The following is a 17,940-nucleotide window of genomic DNA, read 5'->3' on the forward strand; positions in this document are numbered from 1 at the left end:
GGGCTGTGCAATGTGGTCTAGCTGGTCTAGTCCAGGAGAAAAAAACTTAGGTAGGCTCTGTTGAATTCTATGAATGAGGGAGGGAAAAATGGAGAAAAGGGTCAACTACTCAGGGGAAGGGGCCTTGTCAGTAAAGGCTTCGTGGAGGAGGTGATGCAAAAGATGAGTCTTAAAGCAGCCGTGGGATGTGACCACCTGAGGAGGGAGGAGAAGGAATCCCAGCCAGAAGGTAAGTATAAACTAAGCAAAGGAGTGGAAACTACCCACCATTCCCTGAGGCCAGAAGACAGAGAGGCAGGGAGAGGACATGAAAATGGAGAGAAAGGAAGGGGAGATGGTGAGGGTGAGGTGGAGGGCTTAATGCTATTACACAGAGCTTGAAACTCACTATAGGGGATAGAAGGAGCCACTGAAAGTTTGAAGCAGGAATGCAGCACAAATGATTTGCAATTTGAATAGAGTCTTCAGGTGGAGAGGACAGAGGGAGGACAGAGATGGAGGCAAACAGACCACTTAGGAGGTTATGTATTTAAATTTCCATATGGGGTCCCTACAGAAGATCACTTGAGGAAAATCTGAAGTGTATATACACTTGGGCTGCAGCCTCAGCCGCTGCAATTCAGCAGGAATGTTTAGAAAGCTCCCCAGGCCATTCTGATAGTCAGCCAGGTGTAGGAATCACTGCCTCTGTGCATCATGAGCTCCTGCGAGGACAAGCAGACATCTTTCCTCTTTGGTTTCTCCCATAGAGCCAGGCCCTGCCTTGCATGTAATCCCATATCATTACAAGTGGTATACATACAGTATACTCACATTGTTTGAAGTCTTTCAACTAAACCCTAAGAAAGAGTTCTTTCTTAGAAAGAAGGAAAAAAAAAATCCCATTTCACTCTTATTTAATCTGCATTATCTTTTAATAATTGATTAATTTGTTTTGAAATGGCTAAACATCTACTACACCTTGGACACCATTTTCAGGCTTGAGGATACAGAGACGGAAAATAAGACCTGTATGGTACTATTTTGAAAGTGATGTGGGGACATGGAAGAGGGAGAGACTGTTTCAGGGGACTTCTGGAATGTTTTACAGCAGAGATGATCTTTGAAAAAGGTCTTAAAAGGATCAAGAGGAATTTAATCAAAACACAGGAAAGGTTATTCCAATCAGAGAGAACAGTGTGTGCAAAAGAACAGCAGCATGAGAATGCCTGGAACATCCAGGGATCTGTGGGAAGTTCGACATGGTGAGGGCAGAGGATGTGCACATGGAGGCACAGGAGATGAGGCTGGAAAGAGAGGGGTTGAGAGGTAGTGGTGTGCTGGAAACTTCTTATCAAAAACAACAACAACAAAATCCAAACATGATTTACAGAGTTTGCCAATTTCTGTGGTGTAAATATTTCCATCTGATTTCAAACTGTCAATGATTTAAGGACTGCCTTACAAAATTCCTAAGTATTTTAGAACTGGTTTTGTGAACTGGTAGCACCTACTCCCAGTACATGACTGGCAGGAGGCCAGATCCTTTAATTTTAAGAGATGTTCTGAAAAAATCTGTGTTCCCTTGCCTTGGTTGTGCCTCGCATTATGATGAGGCTTGTTTTAATGAGTTCAGAGTAGACCAAGCCAAAGAAACACACAAGGGACCTGAAAACTCACTGGAGCTATTTCTTAGACTCCTACCACTCACCAGTAGTGCACTTAGACCCAGGCAAGAGGGGCCCCCATTTTGGTTTCTATGATCAAACAGCCTTCTGTAGACATAGCCCTTCTCCACAGAATGAGGAAGCCATAGTGCCATGCCCAACAGGTACTTATCTCCCCCACTTCTCCACATACTCCAGATGTCCATGACCCTGGAATACTCTCTGCAAATGGAGTCTTCCCTGAGACCACCCTCCTGAGGGCATGTACCTCATCCCCAAGGGCTGGCCAAGGAGGAGCTGCTTGCTGAAGTTATGGATAATGGGGATGTGTGGGCTGGGATGTCCACACACATGCACCTGCGGCCCCTTACATCGTGGATGGAGCTGGGGATGGGAAGTGAAAAGAAGTGGGTCAGTCTCAAGCTGAACTGGTTCCCTCTGTACTGTCTCATTTTGGTGAGGAACTTTGAGGAGTCCAAGAATCTAACCGTGAATCTGGCCTTCAAGTTCATTATAAAGACATATTTCAAAGTAAGAGAATAGAATAGGTTTAGTTTTTTGTTAGTTGGATGTATATCTTTAAATATTTAGATATATGGTATATGGGCCTTCATTTTTGCTTTTACCCTGGGTCCTGCAAATGTTAGGAGTGGTTCTTGTCTACCGCATTACTAGGGCTGTATTCTAAACCAAGGTAAGCAAACTATAGCCCCCAGGCAAATTACTGCCCACTGCATTTTTTTAATGAGGTATGTGAGCTTAGAATAGTTTTTTAATTTTAAAATCATTCTTAAAAATCAAAAACAAAATTTTGTGGCATGTAAAAATTATATGAAACCTAAATTTCAGTGTCCACAAATTGCTGTACTGGAATACAATACACATATGTATTGTGCATGGCTGTTTTTACACTACAGCAGCAAAGTGAGTAGCTGGGAAAGAGACTGTGAGGCCTGGAAAGTCTAGAGTATTCACTATCTGGCCCTTATAGAAACAGTTTCCGGACCCTCACCCTAGAGTAGCAGACAGGCAGGAGGAAAGGAAGAGTCTAGCGGTTCTCACGCTGGCTGCACAATAGAATCACCTGTTGATTTCTCCAAGCAGACCCCCACCCCTAATATTTCTTGAATGGTCTGGGGTGGGGGTGTTATTTTTAAACTTCCTGGTGATTCAAACAAGAGTCAGGGCTAAGAACCACTGGGCTAAGGGAATGAATACATGAAGGTCTGAATTTCCCAAATGTTAAGCAAGGTGGTTGCAGGACTGGCCTGCTTTTCCCAGCGAATCTTAGTGGATTACAGCCTTTTTTGAGGAAGAAAGGTACCCAGTGATGAGATCTGGTTGAAGATGGAGAGGGGGCAAAAGACTAATTGTTTCTCACTGTAGTATGATTTATAAGCTAAGTTCCATTTTAACCTCTCTAAACCTTTGAACCATTGTTTCAAACATGTATCCCTGGACTTGCCTGGCATTGTCTGCATCTCGCAGGCAGGCACACCTTGGGCTATGTAGCACATACCTTTGCAGGGACCCCTGCTGGGTCACTTCTCAGGATACACCCCAACGGGGAACCCTTACGCCATCTGTGCAGCATGCCCTCCATAATTATTGGTGGTCTCGCAGGGAAGGAGAAAAAAGACAGCTCTATCAGAATCCCATTCTCCACTAGCACAGTCAGCACCATTGGCAGAGGATGGCTCCGGGGCTGCAAGGCTGCTCTGAGCTATTATTGTGCCTGGCTCTCTCTCAGCATGACTCAACGCAGACAATATAGCACACCGAGAGCATGGGGGATGAACAGTAAATACGAGGCCTTGGATTTTTTTTTAATCTTGTCAGTTTTTCCCTGATTTGTGTCCTTTATCCTAGCCCCCTCTGCTACACAAGCTTCTCAAAGCTAATGCCCATAACGCCACCACCCACTGGTAGCAGCAGGCTGCTGGGCCACTGTGGGGTTCTCATTGCAGAGATTTACAATGCCCGCCATTATTCAGCAACTGTACGTGTTAACCCAGTGGCACAAGGTTGCTCCAACACCTTCCCCTCTGGTTTCTCTTTACTCTGGAGGCCAACAGCGACTATAGGAGTGCCGCCTTCCTGACTCGAACTGCTTGCCTCAGTGAGCACACATCACATCCTCCAACCTGGCAGAGTTGGAATAGGCCCCACTGAAAGACAGGAACACTGGGCGATTATGGAACTGAGTTGACGCTTGACATTTCTACTGCCACATTAAAAAAGTTAAAAATATTTCTCAAAGTTGTTTCTTTGGCCTCCTCCATCCCCTTCTTTCTTCTATTAAGAGCTGATGTGATTACATCTCTAAAATGTGAGCTTGCCACAAGGCTGCTGGGAGTGACCTCAACAATGGGCCTACGGGCTACTGTAGCTCTTAGGAGGTGAAGCAGTGCCATACATTTTGCTCCCTTGAAACAACTCCCTGGAACAAGTTACTATTTTCACACTTCTATTAATTCTAATCAGTTTCAAGGGTAACTTATGGCTCCCGTTTAACTAAGAAATGTGCCTATTATCTCTACTTTGGCTACTATGAAGTCTACCTCCATGCACTCTCCCGTTCCAGAATTCAGTAGTGGCGGCAGCAACTGTCTGGAAATGCATTTGCCTGTGCATAGACAATTTACTGCTTCAGGAGAAACAGAAAAAGCACTTGGGGGATGAAGATGCGGTCACTCTCATGAGCTTTCTGGAGAGAAATATGCATCGGCTGAGGACACCTATGTTTGGTTTTGTGCGAAGGGTTTACAAACTGAAATCACAGAGGTTACAGAAGAGCAAGGGAAGGAAAACATCAGGTAGCTGGTCCTGGTGGGTAAGGGTCTGCCCAGAAGAAAGCTGGGAGTCCTGCAGGTCCTCTTAACATGGAACGGAAACTTGTGAACACATTTTTTCTTTTTTAGACAGAGTCTCTCTGTTGCTCAGGCTGGAGTGCAGTGGTGCTATCTCGGCTCACTGAAGCCTCCGCCTCCCGGGTTCCAGCGGGTCTCTTGCCTCTGCCTCCTGAGTAGCTGCATTACAGGCGCCCACCACCATGCCTGGCTAATTTTTGTATTTTTAGTTGAGATGGGGTTTTGCCTTGTTGGCCAGGCTGGTCTTGTACTCCTGGCCTCAGATGATCCACCCATCTCAGCCTCCCAAAGTGCTGGGATTATAGGTGTGAGCCACTGCGCCCGGCCTGTGAACACTTTTAAGTCACTAAATACCTGGCATGAAATTATTAGCAATTTATCAAATCACGAGGGCCTGTTTGGGGTTATGACATATCTGACAGGAAGGAAAAGGTGATGATGGAAAAGGGACTGGCCTCCCAGGTTGGCACTGTCAATCCAAACGTGGGATCCCAAGAATGCCCTGCAGTTTCAGGTGCAGATGCCCCCTACGTGGTGCTCAGGGAAGAAAGCTCAGTTCAGAAAGAACAGTCAGGCTTCTGGCAGAACCCCAGTACACTGAAACTTTGATTTGTATTCAGTGGAGGGTAACCTACTCACCCCATCTTTGAATATGTGCAAAAAATAGAGGAGGAGGCAATAAAAGATAAATAGGGCTGCCATTAAACAAAACCAGAAAGGCTCCAGATGCATCTGAGATGCGCAGAACATGTGACATGTGTGAACATCAGGAAGAGGCCGGGGGAACTGTGAAGATCCTGCAGCTCGTGGATCTGTTTCACATGGCCTCTACTCCTTTACATAAATTTGGCACAGCAAATCAAGGAAAGAGGAGGGTTTAACAGACTCCTGGACCACTCCATCTAACTTATTCCTTCCCACATATTGTGTATTTGTTCTCTTATTTCACTGTGTAAGAGTGGTTGTGTTCAAGAGGTTTTTAAGTCAATGTTTCTTTGATATGGTATATGCTCTTACTAGGCATTCACCAAGAAGATGTACCTAGAACGTGTACTGAGATTCTGCTATACTTTATTCCATATCATGTTACAAGAAAACAACAGTGACAGCTGACAAACCATTACATCTTTCATAATACAGACAAATTACAACTGGTAACAAATATGCAACATGTATTATTCCATTCTCCTTACTATGTGTCATTTGAAAGTATAATAGTTTTCTGAATAATGCTACCACGTTTCTTGGGTACCAATCCCCTGTTAGAAAGTACACATCTCAGTGCATCATACAAAAAAATAATAAAAGATAAAAGGAAAATTTAAAAAATCCACTCCCAACTAGAGAATGTAGGTTTTGTATGTGCCTCTAAAATATGCTGCTGTGGGAAAAGGAATGAGAATAGAAGATTGCTTATTTTATTGATTTTTTTTTTTGTGTTTTTGGTGTATGAGAAAATTACAAGGCAGTAACATATACAGTTTCCTCTGCCTACAAGCCAGTAAGGGAGATGGAAGTTATGCGCAATTATGCAGCATATTCCTATGTATAGGGGGCAGGCAGTAATCTACCCCGGTATATACAGCCTAAACATCCTCTTATATAACAAAGATTACAAAACCAATAATATTCACAGATGAGTATCTTATATAGACACATAACCTAGGGTATTGATTATACTGGCTGTCATATACACACTAACGAAAGGATACCAAGAGGCCTCACTTTCTTTGCAAGCCTGGAGGTGCTCCTGGAAACTTTCTAATCACTCTCGGGAGGTAGAAATCGCTTCTCACCCCAGCATCAGTGGGTGGACAGCCACCCTGCTTTATGTACCCTATTTTTTGCTGAGCACTGCAAACATTTTTTTTTCACATCCTATGTATCTTATATTTTTAAGTCAACAAAACTGTTCTTTTAAGAAAATGGGAATTAAGTGTCAAATCTCCTTTCAGAATACTGTGCGTGCAGTGATGTGCTAAAGGTGTTTGTACTACTCTTACCATCTGTTTGAGTTCAAGCTATTCCTTCATACAAAAATAATCTCACAAAACATTCCAGCACTTTCTCAATAGAATAATAAATCTGCTAATGAACACAGTCTGAATTGATTTTCATGACTGTCCACAAAGAGGGCAGAAGAGAAAAGAAGCAGAGGGAGAATATGATTGCAAATAGGGGAAGGAGAGAGGGAGGGAGGGAGCGAGAGGGATTTGGGGGAGAAAGAGACAGAGGAGAGGAGGGAGAAAGAAAGAGAGAGACGGGGGAGACACACACACACACACACCAAACTTCGGATTTCCTGTATGGATGGCAAGGATAGAGTACTCAAAACCTCCTGACCTTCTGAGAGGTATGTCTCTGTAACAAAACAGATTTCTCCCTCCACTGAGTAGTGTTATATTTCACTTCTCCGAAGAAGTTACCTGTGACAGGGACATATAACTCTGATAGCCCTAATTGAAGTCTTTCAACATTAAATATTTTCAAGTTAAAAACCTTATTAAAAAGCAACATTTAATCATCAGTTGCTCTTGCTTTAAACTTAGTGAAATACAAAAGTCATGTCTTCTCCAAATGAATGATTCAAAACAAATCACAGGAAAGGTCATTTTTAACAGCATGTAAAGTTTTCTCCCTATATTTTCTTTAAGAAATTCTAATTTAAGTATACTTTAAATCTAAATACCTCTAAAGACTTCCAGTGGGTTGGAATGTATGAAAGAGGAATGGAAAAGATTTCTAGGTAGCAAACAGTAGACATTCTTCACTTGGGTATTTTCTGCTGTCTTTAAAACCAATCAGTAAATAATTCCTTGCTTAGCACTTAAAAGTTTACAAGGAATGCTACATCTGGGTAGGATGAACTATGACTATCACATAACCACCCATACTCCACTCCGGAGACAGTACCATTTTAAAGTTTAGGAATTCTGGGTCCAGTTTCCTTGGTGTATTGAGCTTGATTATACAAAAGCTTTACCCTCACCCAACTCTCAGAAAAAGTCCTTGTCAACCTGGCTCCTAATTCCTAGTCTTGATCCTAAAACAGTGGGACACATTTCAAGAACTCACTCATTCTCTCCTTCTTTCTGACTAATAGGAAAATGTAAGACAGTGTACACGAAGGTATTTCCATAGGAATTTGTGTACAGAGAATCCAAGTTTCATGCTTTAGATGAAGTCTCCTAACTGCCCCCTTGGCCGCAGTACTGCTGGGCATTCTGCAGCGAGGCCTGCCCCACCGGGAGCCGGCCTGCGTCAGGCAGCCCTCCCTCCAGATCAAAGCAAAAGACATGCCTGGTCCACTTTTCCCCAGTGTCACATACTGGTGTCTTCATCCTCCAAGGTCCCTCAACTCCTTGAGTAAGGGAAGCTGAGCCATTCACTTTTCCATCTTTAAAGCAAGATTCCTGCATTGTTTCTAAAACCTGCATTTGAACAGTTATTCCAGGAGATGTCTTAAAGTAAGGAACCCAGTGATGTCTTCCAATTGGCTTGGAATGTTTTTTTAAAATGTACTTTCTTTTTAAAGGTGCTTTGTTGTAACTGAGCAAACTTTGAACTGGATCACTTTGTAATTTACTTTGTAAGCCTTAACGGCCAAGATTGCTTTCAAGACTCATCCAACAGATATAGTTCTTTTGCACCAGATTTAAAACATTCTGTTCCTCACTCTTTTCTACAGTTAGAAAATACAAAGTGTAACAGAATGGATGGAAAAAATAAGATGTTGACAAGACCCAGACACAAAAAGTTACCTCAATCTCCAGAGGTTGAAATGTAAGCAATTTATCCCTGTCTTTGTTCTTAACATTTGATAATTGTTTTTTCAGTTCCAACCTATTCAAAAAACAGTCATGCTATGTGGCTTGCAAATGCTAAGCAGAGTCCAATATCCTATATATAAATGTGCAGTTATTTCCAAGTAAAAAAACCACATTTGCAAAATTACCTCAAAAGGTAAGCAACAGGTGGGGCCTCATAGTCAGGGGCCAAGTTGTCAAGTCAGAGAACAGGGGTTTGCTTTAGCAGAAAATTTCCCTCCTAGTGGTTGCAAAATGTGCACTGCTCTCAAAGAAAATACACGTTGTTTTATGCCACTCTGTGGCTTTCAAGTACAGACATTACTGAAGAAGTGTGAACACCAAATGTGTTGTCTTAATGTATTTAAGACATGGCTGGTGAAAGCATAAAAACCTTTACAGAGACACTGTGCTGCAGAGGGAAATCAAACAAAATCAAACACAAAAGACTGAAAAGAATACATGCCATGTATCAGTAAGCAAAGCTTAATCTTCACATAGTTCTTGGAAATCACAAGGTATCCAAATGCGTGCAAGGTTTTAAATAAATTGCAGAGAAAACAGGGTCTTGCCAGCTTCAATTTTCTTGTAAGTGAAATCCACCACAGGGAGCGAAAGAAAACTGATCCATGATTCCCTTCATATTATTGGCCTCCTCATTAATGTTTTTTTTTTTCTTCCCAGAATGATGACAACTTAATCCTGGAAGGAGGAAAATAGAAAATTGTTATATAAAAAATCGACACCATTCATTTTTCCTAAATTACATGAGACATCAAAATTGGTCAGTCCAAAGTGAGCCCACTGATGTTCCCTACAGCCACTCCAAACACATAAATATTAAGCAGAATAGTTTCCTTAACCAAAAAAATCCTTCTAATATGATGAACAAATGTTCTGACTACACTTTCCTCTCTTAAAATCATTTAACTCCACCAATTGAATTGGTCTATCTTCCCCTTAGATTATTTAGAGAAAAAGAAATTCAGCAAATTTCCTTCCCTAAATCATTAGTAATAATACTGGTCTTAATTAAGTGCCTGTAGCATCATACAGACCATTAAAAGGACATATCACTATGTTCACTTTTATGAACATGAAATAGAAAAATGGATCACATACATGCTTTTAAAATAATTCAGCTGTATATAATTCCTTGGTTGCCTATTATCATTATTTCAGTTTCAGCAGAAAGAAAATTGGCCAGTGTGACCTGAATTGGCAGCCTCTTCCCAACATCCTGTATAGGACTGCATGTTTCCAATAATGCCTGCTCAAAACAATAACAACTTGTGGGTGAATGGTTCAAGCAAAAAGAGGGAAGCTTCACTCTGCCTCTTTCCATACTTCTTTTTGGCCCGTAAGCATTTTCATTGAGTCTCCAGGATGGGAAAAGAATGCCTTGCCAGGATAGGTGGGAACACTCCCAGGTTCAAGGCGCATAGCTGAGGGATCGGTTCATTAGCTGCACTGAGTCCCAGAACCAGTTCCTTAGCTAAGTTTAGAAGCTGCTGGTCACTAAGGCCTGGTGAAGCCTTCGTGTCCCCAGCTACGGGGCCATAGAGTCATCTTCCCAGATGCAGGGGGAACCCTGGATGGTGCCTGATCCCAAAGGTTTTGTCCTTTTTTTTGAGACTTCACAGTGCACCTGTCCTGCTGCTGCCCACACAGGCTGTGGCATCAAGGACATCACCCCTGCATAGCAGCAACCTAGCATTACCTTGTCCAGAGAGCAGAAATTCCACTCTTACGCTCAGGAACCACTGGAATAGTGGCCGGGCACGGTGGCTCACGCCTGTAATCCCAGCACTTTGGGAGACCGAGATGGGCGGATCACGACGTCAGGAGATCGAGACCATCCTGGCCAACATGGTGAAACCCCATCTCTACTAAAAATACAAAAATTAGCCAGGAGTGGTGGTGTGCACCTGTAGTCCCAGCTACTCGGGAGGCTGAGGCAGGACAATCGCTTGAACCCAGAAGGTGGAGGTTGCAGTGAGCTGATATTGTGCCACGTACCCCAGCCTGGGCAATAGAGCAAGACTCCCTCTCAAAAAAAAAAAAAAAAAAAAGAAAGAAAGAAAGAAAGAAAGAAAGAAAGAAATAGCATCATCCCCACCATCTGCCCATTTCCCCCACTTACTATGATGAGTTTCTGGCATATTAACTTTCCATTATTTTTTAAAATTGAAGCAAAATTTACATAAAACAAAATTAACCATTTAAAAGAATATAATTTAGTGGCATTTAGTACATTCACAATGTTGTGCAATTATCATCTCTATTTAGTTCCAAAACATTTTCATCACCCCCAAAGGAGATCCTATATCCTTTAAGCAGTCACTCCCCATTCTCTCCTTGTCCCAATCCCTGACAACTATTAATACTCATGTTTCTGTCTCTATGGATTTACCCATTCTCAACATTTTACACAAATGGAATCACGCAACATGTTACCCACTTTGTCTAGCTTTTTTCACTTAGCATAATGTTTTTGAAGTTCATCCATGTTGTAGCATGAATCAGTACTTCATTTTTTTTTAGGGTTGAATAATATTCTGTTGTATGAATATACTACAGTTGGTTTATCCATTCATTGGTTGATGTACATTTGTGTTGTTTCAACTTTTGGCTAACAGTGAATAGTGGTGCTCTGAATAGTCATGTACAAGTATTTGTTTAAACACTGTTTTCCATTCTTTTGGGTATATATCTAGGAGTGGAATTGGCAAGTCATATGGAAATTTTATGTTTAACTTTTTGAGGAACTACCAAACTGTTTTCCATCATGACTGTACCATTTCACATTCCCATCAGGAATGTACAAGGGTTCCAATTTCGCCAAAACATTTGTTTGTTTTAAAAAAATTATAGCCATCCTAGTGGGTATCAACTGATTTGCACTTGCATTTCCCTAATGATCGATGATGTTGGGCCCTTTTTTTTTTTTTTTTTTTTTTTTTGACAGAGTCTTGCTCTGTCACCCAAGCTAGAGTGCAGTGATGTAATACTAGCTCACTGCAGCCTTGACTTTCCTGGGCTCAGCTGATCCTCCTATCACAGCCTCCCAAGTAGCTGGGACTACAGGCACACATCACCATGCCTGGCTAATTTTTTGTATTTGTGGAGACAGGGGTTCACCATGTTGTCCAGGCTGGTCCTGAACTCCTGGGCTCAAGCCATCTACCTGCCTTGGCCTCCCAAAGTGCTGGGATTACAGGCATGAGCCACCATGGCCAGGCTGTTGGGGACCCTTTCATGTGGTTGTTGGCCATATCAGTATCTTTTTTGGAGAAATATCTATTCAAGTCCTTTGCTCATTTTTAAATTGGGTTGTATTTTTGTTGTTGAGTTGTAGGAGTTCTTTATAAATTATGGATATTAATCCCTTATAGTATGATTTTTCTCTGAGTCCATAGGTTGCCTTTTCACTCTGTTAACTGTGTCCTTTGATGTACAAAAGTTTTAAATTTTGGCAAAGTCCAATTTATTCTTTTTTTTCCTTTGTTGCTTATACTTCTGGTGTTATATCTAAAAATCCATTGTGAAATCCAAGGTTTCGAAGATTTACCCCTATGTTTTCTTCTAAGAGTCTTATAGTTTTAGCCCTGGCATTTAGATCTTTGGTCCATTTTGAGTGAAGTTTTGTAAATGGTATGAGGTAGGGGTAACCATCTATTCTTGAGAGTTCTGTTCTCAGTGACTGAGCCAAATGTAAACAAAAGCCCTTTCTTAAGTTTCTAGGAGGCCGGGCGCGGTGGCTCAAGCCTGTAATCCCAGCACTTTGGGAGGCCGAGACGGGCGGATCACGAGGTCAGGAGATCGAGACCATCCTGGCTAACACGGTGAAACCCCATCTCTACTAAAAAATACAAAAAACTAGCCGGGCGAAGTGGCGGGCGCCTGTGGTCCCAGCTACTCGGGAGGCTGAGGCAGGAGAATGGCGTAAACCCGGGAGGCGGAGCTTGCAGTCAGCTGAGATCCGGCCACTGCACTCCAGCCTGGGCGACAGAGCCAGACTCAGTCTCAAAAAAATAAATAAATAAATAAATAAGTTTCTAGGAGAGGCCTGGGGGTAGATGGATACCACACATAGGACCTTTGCTACCTCTATATCCCAACAGTTATTATCTCAAATCCTTGCTGCCTGTGGGTGGTTCTCCATGAGGCTCACTTGACCACTCCTCATCCTTGCTTGATTGTGCAGATATGCCTCTATCAAGCCTCTTCTTAAAGAACTCACCACCCTAGCAAAAATAATTACATGGGAACAACCTCCTTTGTCCCCAGCCTACCCTTGTTCTTTCAGGGAAATGAAATAACGTGCTCTACATGCTGCTCCATGTAACTATGCATTCTGATCTAGGCACTGGCATCTTTCTTGAGGGCCATGATATGAAGAAGAGAGAGCACTCATCCTCACAGTATTTCAAGCACATTTATCCACAGGCATCCTCAGCCAATCCTCAACCCCACTATCAGCCTTGATATTTTTATTAAGCAGATGACAAAATTGTCCTTCTTCTTCCATGTACTTTAAACAGCAGTTGAGATTCCAGCTCTTCCTGGAAGCCTGCCCACCCCAGCTAAATGGGAGCTTTAGGTCTGTCCTGGTATCTGCTTGCCCAGGCATGGCGTTCCTACAACTATATCCAAATGATGTGGTCTTTCCTGGCTCTCCCCTCTTTCACCACTTTAATCAACAGAATGGAGACCTGGTACCCACAATGACCGCCTGAACCAGAGACTTCATTTAGTCCCTCCTGAAGTGTGAAGACACTTCCTGTGAAAGAGCAAGTCAGGGGACAGGTGGTATCAGTATGTTCTTAAGCTTGATTTTGTTGACTGCTGTGTCCCCAGAGCACAGCCCAGGCCTGGCTCAGGCACTCAATATACAGTTGCTGAATGAATAAAGGGGAAATTGTAGAATCAGAAAACTTGGGGGTAAAATATGTTCTCATATGTAGAGTTCCTTATGGCACATTCACTGAAGGCAAATGTGATGCCTGTGAAATAGCACAGTACTGCACACAGAGCAGGCCATCCACAGATACACCACCAGCCTGAGGATGGTTGGTAGGATTAACACCTTCCTGTAGGCAAAACTTACTTTTTTTTTTTAACTCCATGACATTATATTTGAAAGGAATGATTTGATTTCTAGTACATCTAATTTCATGTAATAATAAACTATGTTGTCACCACAGTCAATGGCATATTTACTATCCTGTTGGCTTAAGATGTTTTTTAGACATCGATGATGCTTGTTCTTGCCTTGTCCTGATTCTTCGAGTGTAATCTCTAAGAGAATCACACGTACCTAACCTAGGGCATAAACAGAATTGCATAATAAAGGATAATATGTAATAATAGTAAACGGATAATAAACAGGGAACACAGTGATTATGATAAGCCCATTACTTAGGTTTGGGCTTAGACATTTAGAAGGGAGGTGCCAATGAGAGGCAGACTCTTTCACATCTCTGTGAGATGACTCCGAATGGCCCAAATTGTACCAGCTACCCTGCCTGGTGCTGTCAGCCAGCAGCATGGAATGTCCCTTCTCCCTCCTTGGGCAGCATCAGCTTCAATTTTCAATGAGTACATATAAGGTAGGTCAGTTTTTGCTGGAAAATTTTTAAGAAAATTTAAATGCAATCATGCACTTGATGAGTGGGGATTTAGGTGGAAGGAGAGAGGGAATAACAGGGAAGCAAAATATATCAATGTAAACCTTTCTCTTACCTTTATTATTAAAATATGTTGCACGCGCAATACAAATTAACAGTGAATATGAATTATAAGCTCAACTATGTGCATAGCCACTCATAGGTATATAAATCATAAGATTAATGGATGCCATTTTTATCTTGCTTTCAGCTTTTACAATGTTCTTTCTCTCTAGAAATGAATGTTTTAAACAAGAAATTGGATTTGATTGATAAAATCCTTATTCAGAAATATCTACATAGAGCTTCTTGGCTATAAATATTAATTAATTGGATCGCTGGTACCCATAATGCAACTTTGTTCTGACCCATGTGCCCTATGAACTAGATATTTTTTGGATTCAATTTTCTTAAAACCAACTGTCAGCATCATGTGATGGAGGAGATGAAAAATGAAAATGAGCAGTCCCGCTGTGCAGGTGGGTGACCTGTGGGAGAGAGTCTGCCTGGTAGGATTTTTACACGAGCCATCAGACACACACCAATTGATTAGATCATCTCATACCCGCCACCAACTAGGCTCAAGAGACTAATTAGAGAGAGTACTGCCTGCGCAGGCACCCCATTGACACCTAATTTGCTCAGCCAAAGCCTTTGGGGAAAATGTATTATCTCTGCAGCTGCACTTCATGCATTTCTGATTTGAGGCATAAGCAAGGAGTGCTTCATCACTCTTTTGAGCGAACTGAATGTAGAAGCCCTTAAGTGCTAAATGCAAGCAAACAGACCCAAATTAAAAACGAGCCAGGCTCTTTCTAATTCCCTCTGTGCTCCCTGTTAAATCTCTGTGTGTACATACACACACACACCCCTACACACATGCATGCAGTTTACACGCCGGAGGGACAACATTGCTGAGGACCCCCGCTCAGGGTGCTTCAATGTGATCAGGTGGTCTGCGTTTCACTGGCCTATTTATGCACTCTAAGGTTCTGCGTTTGTTTGACTGTGTTTTATTATTTTTATTTTTTCTGCTGCATTGCCCTTCCTCAAAGTACTCTTTTTTCTACAAGACAACTCTGGCACATTTTTTCCCCCTCTAAGCCTCACTGGAGAGAAGTGATTATTTTGGTTCCAAATTAAAACAACTGTAGGTTTTCCTTTCATCGCCTAAATTGTGAACAGGATATTCTCCAGGATGTATGTGAAGCTGTGAGGTAATCCGCTCATTTCTATTTAAGAGACTTCTTTGTAAATATGCCTAATAGAGAAGAAAAAAAAATACTAACATTTGACAGAAAGAAAGCTACCTCAAAACAGTAAAGACAGTATAAAACTGTAACATGTTTAGGTTCTCTTCAAGAAAAAAACAATTATGATTTGACCAAATTTAGCTTTATGTATTAGCTTTAGAACAAAACTCATTCCAACCTCCTCTCAAATGTAGAATTCAAAATATTGATATATAAGGAGGCATTTAAAGATAGGCATGCAATTAATTACATGCTTTCAAAAAGGAAATAAAAATAAATAATCCAGGTAATAATGAAAAAATTAGGATATCTTTGTGTCAAATTTGGTGGATGTGTAATGGGTTTCCACAATGATAGAATGAAAGAGAAAAACAGGACCATGGTGGTGTTCTATAGTGGACTTACTGATTTTGTGCCTTTCCAGTCATATGTTGGATGAATTATTCTACCCACATGTTCTGGTAAATTACAATTCTGCTTTGTAATTTTTCACATTTAGCCTATTCTTAAGAGTTTAATGAAAATTTAAAAAATCATTTTAGCTGTATGCCTTTTAAACAAGCATTCAAAATGGGTCTTACTTGGGCATACTTGGGCACCCAGGCAGTCAGAGGATCCCAGTGACCACTGGAGTAAATATCCTTCTGAAAGGTATATGGAGATTGGTTGTAGGGGAGATATTTGAACAGTCGGAAAACCAGGGCCTTAACTAAAGCACGTAACTGTTTAAAGAATTTATTCTGATTTTGTCGAGAACAAAGTCCAGAAAGCTTCCCTTCCCCAAGTACTATGTCAATAAGGTTTCACATGAACAATGTCCCGGAAAAAGAAAAAAACACACTTACAAGACGGTGCCACTTTGAGTTTGGTTTTGCTTAAAATACCAAGAAAAACAAACAAATCTTTGGATCTAATTCATCTTCAAGTAGCGTTTCCTATTATAGAGAATTAAGTCCACACATAAGGTTGTAAGCACCTAGGCAAGCACAAATCTCTCTCAAGTGAAAATATCAAATACATATATATACACGTATTTGTATATAACATAGTCAAATTTTATACTGTAGATTTTATATGGATGCAGGACTCAAAGTGGTACATTTTACACTTTATACTGAATTCAGAAAATCTGGGACAGCTTAATTTCCTTATTCTTTGAGTGAATTTAATGTGTTATAATTTGGCTAGAAATACAGGTTTTCTTTTAGAATATCTGAAATTAGTGTTTTCCAGTTTCTCTGACACTGCATTGAGGCTTCTTGAGAAGGGGGTAGGGGTCAGAGGAAATGGTATGAAACAGAAGGAAGTAGAAAATTAGTCAAACCTACTTCTGTAACTTATTTCTGATTTACGATAATCAGCTTCTTCTCCCTAGAAGAGAACACATCTTTGAGACCAGCAAGAGAATATTAATTAAAATGAATGCAGAGATAGACGGGCTTTGTTTTAAGCTTAACAGAAGGCCCATCATTCAAAATAGCCCAAATCCTTTAAGTTGAAAGCTGTTTGGTAACATCCATATGGATGCACAATGCACTAATTGCAGCAACTTTGCACATTTTAAGCTTCATGCCAAAGTGGTGATTTTAATTAAAAATTTTTTAGGCAAAGCTGTAAGTCTAACATTTCAAAACAAAGCATTTCTCACATGAGGAGACAGACTTAACATATCACTTTAATAATCATCATTATCAACGAACACTTATTGAAATCCTCATTAAAGACCAGGCATTATATGATGTGTAATTAGCCTTCATTGAAAAGAATGTTCTATTTTAATGGTGTGACTGTTTATTAAATCAGATTTATGCAAATGGAAAACACTGGTCATATTTTAGACACATATGGACAAAATAATGGCAATTCTGGGATTTATTCCTCTCTCAGTCAATGGGAAAACAAGCATAGGGAAAAGTACTGATTTAGGTCTTCTTAGATACACTAAGACACATTTAATCTTTTCTTTTTTTGTAAACAATCATATAATATTGTATACATATATCATTTTTAAAAAAGATTAAACATATCATATAAATAAATAAAAACTGGGAGGTTTGAAGTAGTTCATTGAAACAGTTTTAATGACAAGGTTAATAGAAAAGCCTTCACCAAAGGTGGCATATTCTTTTCAAAGATTTCACGTTATTTGAAACCTTATTTGCTCAGCATACCTTTACAAGTGACTGACTCCCAAGTGGTTATAAGTTAATTAAATAGGATTCTGACCCTTAACCCTCCTTATATATTACAGTCCTACTAAACTATATTTAAACAAACCAAATACAAAGTCATTCAGCAGCGTGTGCATTTTTTCTCAACTTAAAATGCATATACACAAATCTCATAAAACGACTAAAAACCAAGTATTTAATAGTTAGAGAAACACAAGGGTTCATGTCTGATTTTAATTAAAAGATTTTAGAGAAGATATGACTCCACTTTGGGTGGATACTTTTTTTCCAAATTAAAACTTGTCTGGTATTATTATCTAATGTATTGAAGCAGTTTTTCATGCTTAGGGTTTTGAATTCCAAACATACAGTCGCCTACAACTTTGAACCTGTTTTGTGAACCATCTTATTTAGCAGAAATTTGCAAAACAAAATATGCATTTCTGTAGCATAAATTAGATCACATATAATTTTGGTTAATACAGAATGATGTCAGCATGAACCAGAAGTCATATTGGTTCATGG

General features: G+C 40.6%; 1 protein-coding gene across 6 annotated transcripts in view; it reads right to left on the reverse strand.

The window, feature by feature from the left end:
* Positions 1-5,570: 5,570 nt before the first annotated feature.
* CDK14 (cyclin dependent kinase 14) overlaps positions 5,571-17,940 on the reverse strand; it is a 727,116-nt gene continuing 714,746 nt past the window's right edge. For all 6 annotated transcript variants that reach the window (XM_028846085.2, XM_077998072.1, XM_001102520.5 and 3 more), the window contains one exon: positions 5,571-9,024. The gene's annotated coding sequence lies outside the window, so the exon portion shown is untranslated. The remainder of the gene's footprint in view (positions 9,025-17,940) is intronic.

This window comes from Macaca mulatta, chromosome 3 (assembly GCF_049350105.2).
Source record: "Macaca mulatta isolate MMU2019108-1 chromosome 3, T2T-MMU8v2.0, whole genome shotgun sequence".
NCBI classification, from domain to species: Eukaryota; Metazoa; Chordata; class Mammalia; order Primates; family Cercopithecidae; genus Macaca; species Macaca mulatta.